Source organism: Podarcis vaucheri, assembly GCF_965113315.1.
Source record: "Podarcis vaucheri genome assembly, chromosome: 5".
Lineage (NCBI taxonomy): Eukaryota > Metazoa > Chordata > Lepidosauria > Squamata > Lacertidae > Podarcis > Podarcis vaucheri.
The window spans coordinates 16,013,403-16,030,572 of NC_138763.1; the positions used below are offsets into that span (position 1 = coordinate 16,013,403).

The following is a 17,170-nucleotide window of genomic DNA, read 5'->3' on the forward strand; positions in this document are numbered from 1 at the left end:
TGTGGCAGATGTATATATAACAATATAAATTCAAAATGAAATGAGGAAGGCCCTCCTGCAGAAAATGAGTAAATCATTCCCTAAACAGGGCTGCCTTCAGATGTCTTCTAAAAGTCAGATAGTTGTTTATTTCCTTGACATCTGATGGGAGGGCGTTCCACAGGGCGGGCGCCACCACCAAGAAGGCCCTCTGCCTGGTTCCATGTAACCTCACTTATCACAGGGAGGGAACCACTAGAATGCCCTCGGAGCTGGACCTCAGTGTGTGGGCTGAACGATAGTGGTGGAGATGCTCCTTCAGGTATACTGGGCCGAGGCCGTTTAGGGCTTTAAATGTCAACACCAACACTTTGAACTGTGCTCAGAAACGTACTGGGAGCCAATGTAGGTCTTTCAGGACCGGTATTATATGGTCTCAGTGGCCTCTCCCAGTCACCAGTCTAGCTGCTGCATTCTGGATTAGTTGTAGTCACCTTCAAAGGTAGCCCCATGTAGAGTGCATTGCAGTAGTCCAAGCGGGAGATAACTGGAGCATGCACCACTCTGGTGAGACAGTCTGCGGGCAGGTAGGGTTTCAGCCTGTGTACCAGATGGAGCTGGTAGACAGCTGCCCTGGACACAGAATTGACGTGCGCCTCCATGGACAGCTGTGAGTCCAAAATGACTCCCAGGCTGCGCCCCTGTTCCTTCAGGGGTGCAGTTACTCCATTCAAGACCAGGGAGTCCTCCACACCCTCCTGCCCCCTGTCCCCCCAAAAGAGTACTTCTGTCTTGTCAGGATTCAACCTCAATCTGTTACCGTGGCAGTAACATGAGAAGAGAAGACTCCCTGGAAAAGACACTGATGTTGGGAAAGATTGAGGGCACAAGGAGAAGGGGACGACAGAGGACGAGATGGTTGGACCGTGTTCTGGAAGCTACCAGCATGAGTTTGACCAAATTGTGGGAGGCAGTGCAAGACAGGAGTGCCTGGCATGCTCTGGTCCATGGGGTCATAAAGAGCCGGACACGACTAAACAACTAAAAAAACCACAAAAAACAATGGTGGGGAAAATACAAGAACGCAGAGCTGAGATTGAGGATGCATCTAAACGGTATTTTATTTGCAAATAAGTCTTCTGAGATAATGTAAATGGTTCTTTGGCAACCAGGTTCTTTTGCATATTGGCTTTCCCCCCCAGGAAAGGGTAAATCTGAATTACATCAGGGTTGTGGAGATACAGACAGGTATTTTGATTCCAGTGATGTTATGCCACTGCTCCAAAAGTCTTTCATGCACAAAGAGATTCTGACTACAATCAGAAGTGTAGGGGGGGGGGGATTTCTATTCAGTTAGCATTTAAAGGTGAATCTGTCTCATTAACTCCTGGAACAATGGAGTCAAAATACAGTCCCAAATTTTCCATTGCAATTCTCCAACCAAGTATTGTGTACAAAAACACATGCACTAGGTAGAGTATGCTTAAAAGCTGTTATTATTATAGATTTCATTTATCAATAGTTTCCCATTAGGCAACCTGAAGCGATTTGCAATGTGATAACATGTTTAAAGAATGTACAAAACAAATTTTTAAGAAGCAATTATAGATACAAAAACAGTTTGAAACAACAACAAAACTTACATAAAACCAATTCAAATCCAAGATGGATACATATTTGAATCAGTGAAGGTAATGTACAAAAATGCACTACATTAGGGTAAATTCCTTGCAAAGATATGCACACTGCACCCAAAATGTTTACATTAGAAGAAATTTGCAATGAAATGCTGGTGAATTTTCACAAGGACTTAAAAGAATAAATTCACAAACTGATGTGGAAATAACTGCACCGAAGGTTGAAAAAAGAAACTGAGAGAAACCGGTTTTGCTCATCTCTGCCTACAAGAAAAACCCACAAATAAATTCATCTGTCTCTTTAAGTGTGAATTATTACACATTTTTGCATGTAATTTTGTCTAATACATTTTTTTTTGGGCCCTGCTTTAGTGCATTTCTGTACGTTATTTTCCCCAAACCTGTTTGTTCTTATGCACACTTTGCCGCAACATTTTTGTATACATTGCTTCGCCGCAGAAGCGCGTTGCGGGATTAGGAGAAATGCGAATTTCAAAGGGCGACTGCGTTTCAGTACTTGTATTGTTTCAAAACCGAATGATACATGTTTGCCTTTAAATGCAAGCCAAACCAAAGTTCTTCCTCATCCCTATCTCAGACTGTCAATCATGACAACTGGGGTTGACAGAAGTTGGAGTCCAATGACACCTGGAGGGTGCTGGGATCTCCCCCCCCCCAGCCTTTGCAGTAACAATGAGTAGGCAAGAAATATGGCTGTATCATTTTTTGAGAGGGCATACTTGTGGTCTGAAGCAGTGGCGTAGCGTGGGGGTGCAGGGGGGGCCGGCCGCACCGGACGCAACATCTGGGGGTTAGGGTTAGGGGCGCAAATCCACGGGTTAGGGGGCGCAAATTACTTGCCTTGCCCCGGGTGCTGACAACCCACGCTACGCCACTGGTCTGAAATGAGGGGAGAGAGTAGGAATCATGCCCCCCACAGTTTCTAAATTTATTGTGGTTGTTCTTTATTAATTTTACATACTGCCTGTATGCCAGAATGGCTTCCATGTGGTTTGCAACTCTAAAGCAATATTTAATATTTTAAACAACTTGTTGGAAGACACCCTGGGGAAGCCCGACCAGGTGGGTGGGGTATAAGTAATATATATATTTATTTATTATTTTAACTGCTTGTTTTCCCTCTGCCAGACTTTGGCTAGCTCAGCCAACTTTATCCCCACTGCTGAACAGAGTTTGGATCTTGTGTACTTTATGCAAGCTTAATTTATGATGGTTTTTCCTACACTAGCTAAAGGTAAAGGGACCCCTGACCATTAGGTCCAGTCATGAACGACTCTGGGGTTGCGGTGCTCATCTTGATTTATTGGCCGAGGGAGCCGGCGTACAGCTTCCTGGTCATGTGGCCAGCATGACTAAGCCGCTTCTGGTGAACCAGAGCAGCGCACAGAAACGCCGTTTACCTTCCCGCTGGAGTGCTACCTATTTATCTACTTGCACTTTGACGTGCTTTCGAACTGCTAGGTTGGCAGGAGCAGGGACCAAGCAACAGGAGCTCACCCCGTTGCAGAGATTCAAACTGCCGACCTTCTGATTGGCAAGCCCTAGGCTCTGTGGTTTAACCCACAGCGCCACCCACGTCCCCCTACTTGTGTGTTAAGATTGCTCCCTAAGACACTGTAAGTGTTCTTGCTTAATAGAAGGAAAAGAACAGGGAAACCCAGAAAGATAACAGGACAGTAAGAACAGCAGTAAAAAGCCTTTCAACCTGTTAATGCAGACATTTCAGCTATTAGAATTAAAACATCTTATTTCAGACTTTGTAGCGGTCTGGGTGTCATGGACTGTGGGTTTTGTACCTGCCATGGAAGTAGCTGTTGAGAGAGGAAGCGAAGCTCAAGCATCGCTATTGAAGTCTGCTAGATCTCAGTGAAAGTTGCTTTCTGGAAAGGCTCCAATCCTATGCACACTTTGTTTTGGGTGAATTTGCAGTGAATGGGATTTGCTATACAGTGGTACCCCGCAAGACGAACGCCTCGCGAGACGAAAAACTCGCAAAACGAAAGGTTTTTTCGTTTTCGAGTTGCCTCGCAAGACGAATTTCCCTATGGGCTTGCTTTGCAAAACGAAGCTTGCCCCGGGGACAGCGGGTCTTCTCTTTTGAAGCAAGGGGCGGCGGGGAGAAGCGATCTTCTCCCCGCAGCCCCAGGTCCGGGGACAGCGGGAAGCGCTTCCCGCTGCCCCCGGACCTCTTTTGAAGCAAGGGGCTGCGGGGAGATCGCTTCTCCCGGTGCTCCGAAGCGGGGCGGGGGGGGCGGGAACACCTTCCCCCACCGCCCCGCTTCGGAACGGTGCTCCTCCGCTGTCCCGGGGCGATTTTAAAATGCTGGGGGTGGGAAGAAAAGCCCTTGTCCCCCCCCCCAGCCTTCAGAAGAGGTCCGGGGACAGACTGTCCCCGGACCTGGTCTGAAGGCGGTTTCCCTAGGAACGCATTAATTGATTTTCAATGCATTCCTATGGGAAACCGTGCATCGCAAGACGAAAAACTCGCAAGACGAAGAGACTTGCGGAACGAATTAATTTTGTCTTGCGAGGCACCACTGTACATGTGCTGAGGGTTGCAGTCTAAATAAGAACTCCTAGCACATTAATAATGATCGCTGTAATATGCATGGTTGTGTTAAGAATGATATGAATTCTGTAACCAGATTGTGACTCTGTTGCTTTGTCGAGGGAAGAGTTGAGCAGCCACCGTAATGAAAAATTGCATCAAGTCCTTTTCTAGGTTTCTCCCACCTCTTTGCATTTGCAATTGGGGTAATAAACACCGACTGTTTAAATGGCTACGATAGACACACCTGTTTAAAACAGCGGCATGTGATCTGTAGGAACCGACACTGAACAAGCATTGAAAATTGCAGCCTTTTTCACTGTGAAGTGCTTGACTTTAAAGATGGTTAAAATGCAGTGGAATGAATAACATATTCCCTATCGCGCTGCAGCTGTCTTCAAAGGGATGCACAATACAGTTTATTTGCATTGTAAACAAGCTGCAGAATCTTGCGCTTTGTGGGTCACAAATACCTTGAAGAGATGTGGGTAACAATTGCAGATGAATATATCTCCAATGAAGTTCATCTACCTGCACCGGGGTTTTTTTAAAAAAATGCTCCCCTGGGTTTTGAGAGAGAGTGTCTAGTGGCAAAACACAGTGGGCTTAATAAGCTCATTCAGACTGTGGCTTTCCCTCTCTGCCTCCCTCCCATTCGAATTGGCTCAAAGGGGAGTGGCTTCCCTTTGATCAGCTCAACTTCATAGGCTGAAGGATCTCGTGGGCTGGATTTTCCCTTAAACTGCCTCTGTGGAACAAGCTCAAGATCTCTGAGCTAAAGAAGCACTTAGCTAGAAGCCGTTTCCCAGTTTCTGAAGAGACCCTGGGAGCTCAGTTGCCTTTTCCTGAACACTGGCATGGTCATTTAACTTAACACTGAAGGAGAGTGCTTGGCTATTCTTTTTTAAAAGGAGAAAAAAACACACCAGAAGGACAATGGGTCGCTTTCCTCCCTCGGGGCACAAGGTTAGTAAACTTCAAACTTCTACGCGTATATGTCAACTGTCCGTGTTGATTCTCTCAACTTGTTGCCAAGCTGTCATGGAGCTGGCGACAGCCCTAGGCAGTCGAAGCTTCAGCTTCCTGCCTGCTAACAAGGGGAGAAGGATGACTTTATATTGGGTATTTTTTAATTTTTGCAGAACAGGAGGGGTTGCTTTCAATGTAAACGATGGCAGGGATCTGGCTGTTAAAGGATTAAAAATGGAAATTTCTTCTGGAAGGCTATCTGTCGCCTTCAGTTTCAGCACGTACGATTTAAAATGACTTTTCTTGCCGGGTTTCGCTTTGCTTTTGATTTGGCTTCGCTCCCAACGCACTGAGCACCCCAGAAGTTTGGAAGGGGAACAACTCCTTTGCAAGGGGCTGGCCTCTTAAAAGATTATGTAATGGGCTTATTAGAAGCTATGTAGTGCCCGAATGTATATATCCGAAACCTCTGTAGATTTCAGACGGCAAATGGGCAAAGATGGATAGCTCTTAATGAAATAAACTTTTCTGATAAACCCTCAAAGACCGTTGCCAGGCAAAGAGAGCCAGTCCTTCTCTTTCTCTCCCTCTCGTCCCTAGAGTGGGCAGCCACAGTACAATGTCTGATGGTCGTTCTTATTGGTTTAACCAGCAGTCATTTTGTTGTAACCACAACTTGCTCCTGTGAAGAAGAAAATGTGCAAACTTGTGTTGATTCCTCAGGTCCAAGTGCTAGCAAGCTCAAGCCCAGAATGGATGGAGAAGTTATATGGCTATGTCCTACCTCTTGAGAATCCTGGTCCCCTGCTTGCAGGATCCTCTTAGGCAAATTGGTTGGCCACTGTGAGAACAGGATACTGGACCAGATAAGACTTTGGTCTGATCCTGCAGGCCTTAAGTGCATGGAGCAGAAGGTCCAAAGGCCTGGAAGGAGAACAATCTGGCACCATTGAGAGAGGGCCTAGTGGCCTTCTTGGTGAGAGCCAATGTTGTTGTTGTTGTTTACAAATCTCTTCCCTTGAGGCATCCCAAAGCAATTTAAAATAATAGGTATGTATAAAGAGATCAATATCAACTTATGCAAAACAGCTGCATCTAAAAGGATTGCATGTGTAAAGACATTATATTAAAACGACAGCAGTGCATACATAAAATCAATTCAAAGACAGATGCCAACTGGGAAGAAGATATTGATGGGCTCTTGACAGGAACGTCTTTAACAGGTGCCAAAAAGACCATAGGGATGTGCGTTGAGAGGGAGTTCCACAGGACAGGTGCTGCCAGACTGAAGGCATGATTCCGATACTGCGCAGAATGGACCTCCTGATAGGGTGGTCTCTGAAGGACACTCTAGTAGTTAGAGACCTGGGTTCAGATGTTCACCCAGCCATGAAACACATTCAGTCACCTTGGAGACTTCAGCCTCGCCTACCTCATGGCTGATAACAGGGTAAAAGAGGCGAACATGGAGAAGGACCATAGAAACTACCCCTTGCATCTTGTTGGTATAAAGACTGGCTATTGATGCAGATGAAACTGTCAAGGCTGAGGGACTATGCTAGATCTTAGATCTATATAAACAGGCAATGGCATGGGGTTGGCCATTTAGGATTACCTGGGTGATTCAGGTCTGTGGTGCTAGTGACCTGGCTTAAACGGCCTCGGGTTTCTTCCACCACAGAGATGTAGGCGCCATGAAATGGTGTCTTCCCTAAAAGTCTCCCAGGTGTTGACACTATGAGATACGTAGGTGTGTTTTCAAACCTGCTATGGACACGCTAAGGATTCTTTTCTGCAAGTTGCTGTCTGTTCATGCATCTGACTTGCCCGCAGACCTGGTTCATTAGTGCAATTCTTGGGACCAAGGCCTGGGACTGACTCCTGTGTAAAACTGGTGTGTGTGTGTGTGTGTGTGTGAGAGAGAGAGAGAGAGAGAGAGAGAGAGAGAGAGAGAGAGAGAGACGAGAGACAGAGAGAGAGAATGTGCACACACACATGCTTATACAAAAAATATATTGGGATTAGTTTTGTAAGTATTTGGAAAGTGAGCAGAGTCCTATCTTCCTAGCCAGCACATTTACCTCAGGAAGAGTTCTGTGAATGGCCAGTTCTAGCATAAACACTTCAAGTGCATGTGATCAGGGGCAGTTGGTGCAAAAGGGTGACATCCTATTAGTGGGGATGTAGTGATTACAAGGGACGCGGGTGGTGCTGTGGGTTAAACCACAGAACCTAGGACTTGCCGATCAGAAGGTCGGTGGTTCGAATCCCCGCGACGGGGTGAGCTCCCGTTGCTCGGTCCCTGCTCCTGCCAACCTAGCAGTTCGAAAGCACGTCAAGTGCAAGTAGATAAATAGGTACTGCTCCAGCGGGAAGGTTAACGGCGTTTCTGTGCGCTGCTCTGGTTCGCCAGAAGTGTCTTAGTCATGCTGGCCACATGACCCGGAAGCTGTATGCCGGCTCCCTCAGCCAATAAAGCGAGATGAGCGCCCCAACCCCAGAGTCGGCCATGACTGGACCTAATGGTCAGGGGTCCCTTTACCTTTACCTTTCAGTGATTACAAACATGAGCATTTGAAGCAATAAAAGAGGGGGGAACCAATGTGTTTTTAGCTTTTATTAGCTCTTTATCAGGGAAAAAATAGATGCAAACTGTTTTCTCATGGGATCCCTGCAGGAGTTCCACTCTCTGAGCATCAAACATGTGGGAATTGAGCCAGAGTTAATTGACTCTGCAGAGAGTTATCTAAGATAACAGGGATTCTATTTTTATTTTTTAAAAAGAAATTCTCAGAAAATAATCCCTTAAGCATTTTTGTCTCCTCTGGTGCCTCCCAAGTTGCACAGGGAGCAGTGCGCTTATTAAATTACTTGCATGCCATTCCTTTAATAGAACTTTTGAAGAAAAAAAAGGGAGTCTAAGTGTCAGCCTCACTTTTATCTCTTGTTTATTGCTGGAGTGGAGTGAACCTGGAATTTCTCTAGATAACCAGGGAACAGCCCAAGTCTGCCAAGGTAACCTAGGGGAGTTTTAGGTCACTAAGACTGCCTTCAGGCTTGCTTGGCAGGAAATCTCTGAAGAGGAGCTTCCCAGGTGTGAACTTGGACCCTTCTGTTTGCCAGTTACCTGTTTTACCACTGAGTTCCAAACCCCCAGGCAGTAAGCCGAAATGGCCTTGTTACCTACTACACATGTAATTTTTGCTCTTCGAGGTGGGAATTGTGCTGTTAATGGATTCCAGTCTGCTGTTATTTTGTTTTAATATGTTCCTGCTCACTAGGGTCTAGGGTAGCACCAGTCCAGGTTTTGCAGAAAACCGAGGAGCTCTAGACCTGAGAGCAGTTGCAAAGACAGATTTCTAATGGGTCTTTCTCTTTTTTATTTATTTTTATTATATATTTATTTTTAACATATCAATTCCAACAATCATTTAACATAACTTCTTATACAATATTTTATAAGATTGTTATAACTTCCGTCAACAACCTCTGAAGATTTTCCGTTCTTTATCACTTGTTCTGCATTTCTTAATGTCTCTGTTACTTTAATTGTCCTTAACTAATAATTCTTTTCAATATTTCATAAAGTCCTCCTGACAGAACTTCTTGTAGTCCTACTAGTGCAATCTGTTTCTAATGGGTCTTTCTCCTGTCTGATGTTAGAATTTGTTCTCAAGTAAGGTGTTTTGGTCCACCACGCTTCATGTAAATATTACATATTTCATAGAATCATAGAGTTGGAAGAGACCTTGAAGGTCTTCTACTCCAATGCAGGAATCTCAGACTAAAGCATCCATGACAGATGGCCATCCAGCCTCTACTTAAAAACTTCCAAGGAAGGAGAGCCCATCACCTTGTGTGGGAGTCCATTCCATTGTTGAATAGCTCTTAGCGTCAGAAAGTTTTTCTGATGTTTGGTAATAATAATAATAATAATAATAATAATAATAATAATAATAATAATTTATTTGTACCCCACCCATCTGGCTGGGTTTCCCCAGCCACTCTGGGCAGCTTCCAACAAAGATTAAAAATAAATTAAAATGTCACAATATTAAGAACTTCCGTGAATAGGGCTTCCTTCAGATGTCTTCTGAATGTCAGGTAGTTGTTTATTTCCTCAACATCTGATGGGAGGGTGTTCCACAGGGTGGGTGCCACTACCGAGAAGGCCCTCTGCCTGGTTCCCTGTAGCTTTGCTTCTCGCAGTGAGGGAACCGCCAGAAGGCCCTCAGCGCTGGACCTCAGCATCCGGGCAGAATGATGGGGGTGGAGACGCCCCTTCAGGTATACTGGGCCAAGGCCGTTTACGGCTTTAAAGGTCAGCACTAACACTTTGAATTGTGCTCAGAAATGTACTGGGAGCCGCCCCCAGTCACCAGTCTAGCTGCATTCTGGATTAGTTGTAGTTTCCGGGTCACCTTCAAAGGTAGCCCCATGTAGAGCGCATTGCAGTAGTCCAAGCGGGAGATAACCAGAGCATGCACCGCCCTGGTGAGACAGTCCGCAGGCAGGTAGGGTCTCTCCTTTCTTGTAACTTGAAGCCATTGGTCTGTACCTCCTATCCTCTGGAGCCGGAAAACAAAACAAAACAATCTTACAGGACCAGTGGTCCTGCTAGCTAGGGATGATGGGAGTTGCAGTCCAAAAACAGCGGAAGACCTCTGCAGAAACACCTCTGCAAATAGACTGCACCATTTGCAACAACAACAACAACAGTGCTTACTAGTACTTCTTTTGCTCAGCTTGAGAGTTTGCGTATGAAGAGGCATGTTTCAAACTCGATGGTTCTGAGGGAATGTTGGCTTTGCAGACCCTTGAATTAAGAAAATATGTTGTGAAAGAAATGCATGAAACTTGAATTTGTCCCCTTGAGAGCAGCAGCATTTATTTATTGATTCTAGGGATTTATAGTCTCCTTCAACAAGTTCCCAGGGTAGCTTACAAAAACATTAAAAAAAAGCAATATAAATCCATAATCCATTCATGTTGTTACAGTGTGATGAATGCACAGGTGAAGAATCACAAAATATTGCCCAGCCTTGCACTGAGCTGGTGGTTAATTAAATAGATAGATAGATAGATAGATAGATAGATAGATAGACAGACAGATATAATGTTACGGTTAAAACATTGTGTTGTGCTAGCACATTTCAATTTGGAATATGTTTTGAGCCTCCACTTTAAGCTTAGAACATCTGCATTCTTTCTGTCTCATCTGTCTTACTCATTGAATATAGTTATTGAACTGGATTTCAGTGAAGCTAATCTATTTTGACTCTTTCCCCCAGGATCACTTGAAGCCATATAACATGATGAGCAGTTGTAAACTAAAGTTAACAAACCGTAGCTTATCCTAAAAACCCCAGAATAGGTGTAGCTGCTGATGCAGAAGAACCTGTCATTGCAAAATGCTATATAGCACAGTGTCCCTTTCGCTTCTGGGTGGGTGGGTTCAAGGGTTTGTGAATGTCCTTCACTAGTGAGTAACCCAGCAGGGTTTCCTCCTCTTACTACTGTCCTGTATGTGACAGGATTTGCCACTGGATGCATGCTTGACAGCCAACCCTAGTTCCTGGCACCCCATGAGGAACAGTTGCAGTATTTGACAGGTGACATGATAGACGTTTATATAATTATGTATTGCATGGAGGAAATGGATAGGGGACGCGGGTGGCACTGTGGTCTAAACCACTGAGCCTCTTGGGCTTGCCAATCAGAAGGTCGGTGGTTCGAATCCCTGCGAAGGGGTGAACTCCTGTTGCTCCGTCCCAGCTCCTGCCAACCTAGCAGTTTGAAAGCACACCAGTGCAAGCAGATAAATAGGTACTGCTGTGGCGGGAAGGTAAACAGCATTTCTGTGCGCTCTGGCTTCAGTCATGGTGTTCCATTGCGCCAGAAGCGGTTTAGTCATGCTGGCCACATGACCTGGAAAGCTGTGGACAAATGCCAGCTCCCTCGGCCTGAAAGTGAGATGAGCGCCGCAACCCCATACTCGCCTTTGACTGGACTTAACCATCCAGGGGTCCTTTACCTTTTTACCTTTTACTAGGGTTTGGATGAGTTCTTCCTTTTGTCCCATATTCCTCTGTAGTTCTGCTTGCATGTGAGTGTCTCCTTCTTAGAACTTCTTAAAATGCTCTTAAACGTTTGGTCAGTAGGGAGTCTAGAAAATTGCCCTGTTTGAGGAAAGAGACTGTTGCTCACACAAGGACCCTGGAAAGCAGGCATTCAAGTTGCAGCATTTCCGTCTGTTCGCATGCATACAACACCTTTAAAGCACATTCACAGCACAGCCCCAAAACGATTTAGGGGTTGCTTGGAATTGCAGCTCTCTGAGGGGTAAACAACAGCGACCAGACTCCTTTGAGGGAATGAATGTGCTTCAAATGTGCTTTAAAGGTACAGTGGTACCTCGGGTTACATACATACATACGCTTCAGGTTACATACGCTTCAGATTACAGACTCTGCTACCCCAGAAATAGTGCTTCAGCTTAAGAATTTTGCTTCAGGATGAGAACAGAAATTGGGCGGCGGCAGCGCAGCAGCAGTGGGAGGCCCCATTAGCTAAAGTGGTGCTTCAGGTTAAGAACAGACCTCCAAAACGAATTAAGTACTTAACCTGAGGTACCACTGTATAGTGCTTACAAAGCCCAAGTCCAGGCCGTTCAGATCCAACAACAGTTTATAGAACAACAAACACGAGAAAAAGAAAGATGGCTACAACCAACCAACAGGATTTGCAGAGACATACACAGAGAAAGATGTAAATAATCGAGACCAGGCAATCTGTGAGAGTCTGCAGCTAAGCTCAGAGCTTGCTGAATCCTGAGGTTTAATTTCTGGGAAAGCAGTGTCTTAATATTTGGAGGGACTAGTTCCTGCAGCAGCAGCAGCAGAAGAAGAAGAAGAAGAAGAAGAAGATAATGGATTCTGCTCTACTGGGCTGAAGGTGACTGACTTTGAACAGAGAACAGATGTCTGGTGTCATTCTCAGAAAGCCACTTGACAATCCTGAGATACCATCAGGAGCTTGAACCACCTTCTTTTACTATCAGTTGTCAACACTAGCTAGTGACGATATTCTTTTATATACATATTTGCTGACGAGTTGGGGTGGGTGGGCAGAAAGTGTTAACTTTTGCTGAAATGATGCCCATACGTTCACCTGGGAAGGAAGTTGGCGTCTTTCAAGCTCCCTGTTTTACGAGTGCTTGCAAAACTGGATTGTAACTCTTTGTGTACAGTATTTATGTGTATCTCTCCGAGCAAAATCCGAGTTTAATGGTTATTTGTTCCTCTTTATATGTGGGTGGAAAAGAAAGAAAATGATCTCACTTGTGTCGCCCAGTGTAGAAACAAAAATATGCGGCCAAGAATTGGGAATGAGCTACAGCTGGCCACAGCTGGATCAGAATTCAAAGCCCAAGCTGATCCATATCTCAGAGTTGAAAGTGGGGATCACCTTGCAGTAGGAGGCAGGAGCGCAATGTGTGAATGAATTTTTCTGCCTTTTTTGTAGCAAGACGTTTGCACCAGGACTTAAGGCTATGGTATTCCCTTCCTGAGGGACGCGGGTGGCGCTGTGGGCTAAAGCCTCAACGCCTAGGGCTTGCCGATCGAAAGGTCGGCGGTTCGAATCCCCGCGGCGGGGTGCGCTCCCGCTGTTCGGTCCCAGCGCCTGCCCACCTAGCAGTTCGAAAGCACCTCCGGGTGCAAGTAGATAAATAGGTACCGCTTACCAGCGGGAAGGTAAACGGCGTTCCGTGTGCGGCTCTGGCTCGCCAGATGCAGCTTTGTCACGCTGGCCACGTGACCCGGAAGTGTCCCCGGACAGCGCTGGCCCCCGGCCAATAAATGTGAGATGGGCGCACAAACCCCACAGTCTGTCAAGACTGGCCCGTTCGGGCAGGGGTACCTTTACCTTTATTCCCTTCCTGGGGAGCTCCAGTAAGCTCCCTGTACTTTAAGCAGGGTGGATAAAAATCAACGATTTAAAAAAATAAAAAATAAATCGAATTTTTAAAATAAAATGCTTTTGGAGGAAAAATCTTTCTAAAGATAGTTTTCTGTTTAAGGAAATAAGGATTTGTTTTAAGTTTTTCATGTGCGCTAAAACTCAGTCTAAGTGTTTTTTTAAAAAAAAATTGTTGAACCACATCAGTTAACGAACATGGATACATATGCTATAATATTATTGTTTGAGTTAAATAAATTGTCTAGATTGTTATTAAGGAAATGATTATTTTTTTCCTTCCAGTAAAGTACAGCAGAAAAGTTGACTGTCCAAATATAAACAGTCAACTTATTAAACCTCACAATAATTTCATAATTATCCGTCTATGTATTTCTAATAGTATAACCAAATCAGTAATTTTTGATAGAACTGTAAAAACTACTCTGGAAATTTATTATTGTCTCAGGAGGTACAAATGATATAGGTTCGTGAGCCGAATTGAATTTCTCACCCATCTCTAAATACTCCATTCCAAATTACATGTTTTGAATTTATATAGTATTTGGTACTTGAGTATTCATAGGCAAGTTTATAAAATTCCCACTGAGACCTTCAGACATCTGTAAATGGGGATATTCCTGTCGTACATCATAAGCCCGTGGTTAATTAGGCTCTAGAATTCAACCTGTTCCTTCTTCAAATTTTTCTTTCCTCCTTTCATTTTTTCTTGAAGACATTTTTCTATTCCCAGGAGCTTTACAGTCTAACGGGCCCAATCCTCTCCTCTTTTTAGAACTAATTTAACACAATTCAGGCACGGAGACAGTTGATTTCATTGCTGTGTGTTGTTCCCATGAGTATCACTAGCTTAAATATAAAATATAATTTATTATGATTGGGGAAGAGGGAGAGGTTATTTCACTGCATTTCTTCCCGCCAGAGTTCCACACCTGAACTTCAGTCCCAAATCCAGGAGCGGCGGCTGGGAGGGGAGAGGAGTAAAGTACTTTGGAAAGCTGCTCTTCTTTGGAAGTCCAGTCATCATTACCAAAAATGAAAGATGCTATCTTGGAATAATTACAGTTATGAAATAGAGTTGAGTCATGAGTCCTCAGGCCTGCCTATAAGTGTCAGGCACAGTAGACCTTGAAGACAGGCCTGCTTTGGTGTTACATGCATACAGTGGCGTACTCAATGTGAACTTCAGGATAGAGCCCTCACAGAGTGCTTTTTGCCTGGTTAAAATGTGTCTTTGGAATTCAGCTGTGGCGTTTGCCCATTCGTTTAGAAAATGTCTGTACAGGGGAGAGAGAAAGGGTTAAAAATGTAGACCAATAGGAAAGCCGGAGGCGGAGCCTACCTGTTTATAAAAGGGCTTAGCCCGAGGCTTGAGTTAGTTGTTGGTGGGTAGTTGGTTGGTTTTAGTAAGTTGGTTGGTTGGGAAAGGCAGTTGGAAAAGCAGTTGGCAGGCAGTTGGAAATAGAGACAGTTAGTGCTTTTGAGTGAGGGAAGGTAGAAGAGATAGAGAGAGGAAAATAAGACTAAGAAAGTAAAGAGTAACAACATTTGGAATGCCGTTAAAGTTTGTTTGTGTCTGAAATAAACTACAGTCTTCTTTTTTAATTTGAAAACCTGACTGAGACTGAAGTGATTTTACCAGGGAGGACCTGGTTGGTGGCAGCGGATTAGTGGTGTATGGGTCAGTAGTCCGTGAGACAACCGGGGGCTCCGTACGAACGCCACAGCCGCAATACTTCTTGCTTGCCTGGGCAGATAGAGAAGAAGGAGGCAGTTCAGAATTACAACAGGGGTTTGAGGGAGATCAAAGCTCAGAGGCAGATGAGGGGAAAATCTGGGAAATAATGGGAGAGGAGGAAGAAGAAGAAGCACCAGAGGGGGAACAGCTGAAGGACAGAGTGTCTTTAGAAAGCATTCCAGACGCCTCCCCCCAAAAAACCTGGCGGGCATTGAAAGTAGGAGAGCAGAGAGCTCAGAGGCAATCTCAGCACCTGTACTGATGATGGGAGAGAGGGAGCGGGTGGAGACTCACTTGACTCCCAAGTGGCTGCCTGTCTAAGCCTCTCTCTGTGAATATTGAATAAAAAGCACTGGTAAGAACTTTCCTTGTCTTACCAGTTCCTGGCAATGTACTGTGGGGGGTTGGATCCTCTGACACCTGACAGCTAGGTGGGCCATTGGCCTGATCCTGCGGGCTAATCTTACGTTCTTATGTTCTGGAGGGAGGGAGGCGGTGGGGAATAAATGTGTAGAAACCTTTGGCTTAGTCTAATGTACAAAAGCAAGGTTCACATTCCTTGCTCCACCCACTTTTGTCCCGCCCCCCTCAAGCGATTCTCCTGAAAGGGATGGGGGCTATTCTGCTGGGGGGGGGAAAGGACCTGTTGTAAGCACTGGCTGCAGGGGTTCAGCAAGGGTTGAATTTCACCTGAGCGGAGCCTCTGGGGCCAGTTTGGAGGTTGCCCGCTGAGGCAAAAACAGCCGTGCCTTTGCTCGGTATTCCACCTTGCGGCAGCGATCAATCATAGTGCCCAACAAATGTTCCATTTTCATTGCAGCTCTCATGTCGTGTCCCGTTGTGTCTGCCAGACTGCTACCCCGAGCATACATAATAATAAGTAAATCCTGTCAAACAAAATGGGCCTAAAGTCAATGTGTGTAGAAATAGGCTGTCAGAATGATGGATGGTGCCGCTAGACCCCCCCCCCCCAAGCTGAGTCTGTTATGAAGCTTGCCCAGCAACTTCTACCTCATTTTTTGCTGGACTCAGACCCTATCTTCACTAAAGTGGTATGATACTGCTATAAATATATAAACAGTCATGACTTCCCTCAAATAATCCTGGGGATTGAAGTTGGTTTAGGGTGCAAAGAGTTGCCAGGAGACTCGTGGTCTCCTCACAAAGGTACAATTCCCAGAGTCTCTGGGAAGAGCGATTGACTATTAAGCCACGGGCGGAGGAAGAGGAGGTAAAGGACTCCTGACAGTTAAGTCCAGCCGCGAACGACTCTGGGGTTGTGGTGCTCATCTCGCTTTACAGGCCGAGGGAGATGGCGTTTGTCCGCAGACAGTTTTTCCAGGTCATGTGGCCAGCATGACGAAGCTGCTTCTGGCGAAACCAGAGCAGCGCACAGAAATGCCATTTACCTTCCCGCCGGAGAGGTACCTATTTATCTACTTGCACTTTGATGTGCTTTCAAACTGCTAGGTTGGCAGGAGCTGGGACTGAGCAACGGGAGCTCACCCCGTCATGGGGATTCGAACCCCTGACCTTCTGATTGGCAAGCCCTAGGCTCTGTGGTTTAAACCACCCGCGTACTAGTGTAGGCCTTTGGCTGTATGCAATAAATGGAACTGACAGACAATAACTTTCCTTCCACATTCTCCCACCAAGTCACACATGTTCATCCAACTGGGGGCCATAAGCAAGACCTGGGGAGGGCTGTGTGGCAGAAGTTTGTGTGCAGACAGACAGTCCCAGCTTCAATCCCCAGCACCTCCAAGTAGGATTGGGAACGTTCCTAGCTAAAAACTTGGGAGAGCCGCTTAGACATCCCCCAGCCAGATGGACCAATGGCCGGACTCTGTGTTAAGGCCGTTTCCTATGTTCCTGGAGGTTCCTGTGCACCGCTGAGCTACAGTGCTTCCCCAGAGCATCGTTTGAAAACCCTGCATAGTGAATGCCTGCATAGTTTGGCTTTGATTTTGTGAAACGATTGCATTGACACAGCAACAATGCACTCTTTGATACAGGAGGCTTAGGCGGCAAAGCTTGCCAAGTGCTGGCTTCTCTGCCTTATTTCCCCAGTAGTTTTGTGTCCCTTCTCCTGCAATGAGTGGGAAGAGAAAGACATGTACACACACTGAAATATACTCGGAGTCGAGAGTGGATTTCATGCTCTTTATTCAGCTCATAGTGGTGAGGAGGAATGGAAGTTCCCCCAGAATGTCTGCTTTATATACATTCTTTACACAATGGGCCCCCACGTGATTGGCTAATTCCGGGATTCTCCTGCAGGCCAATCAGGTTGCGGATTCA

General features: G+C 45.5%; 1 protein-coding gene and 1 long non-coding RNA gene across 4 annotated transcripts in view; one reads left to right on the forward strand and one right to left on the reverse strand.

Annotated features, from left to right (window-relative positions):
* PLD1 (phospholipase D1) overlaps positions 1-17,170 on the forward strand; it is a 147,989-nt gene that overhangs the window by 14,096 nt on the left and 116,723 nt on the right. Inside the window, exon 1 of one of the 2 annotated variants that reach the window (XM_082223981.1) lies at positions 4,873-5,151. The exons of the other annotated variant lie outside the window; for it this stretch is intronic. The gene's annotated coding sequence lies outside the window, so the exon portion shown is untranslated. Of the gene's footprint in view, positions 1-4,872; positions 5,152-17,170 lie in introns of those variants that run through there. 2 annotated transcript variants of the gene reach the window in all.
* Positions 1,034-15,045, reverse strand: LOC309533368. 2 transcript variants are annotated; one of them, XR_014220174.1, is made up of 4 exons: positions 14,474-15,045; positions 11,197-11,333; positions 9,881-9,970; positions 1,034-1,292 (listed from the first exon to the last, which is right to left on the reverse strand). It is a non-coding gene; the product is annotated as an uncharacterized lncRNA (long non-coding RNA). The 2 variants fall into 2 exon arrangements; XR_014220175.1 differs by having other exon boundaries at positions 9,881-11,333.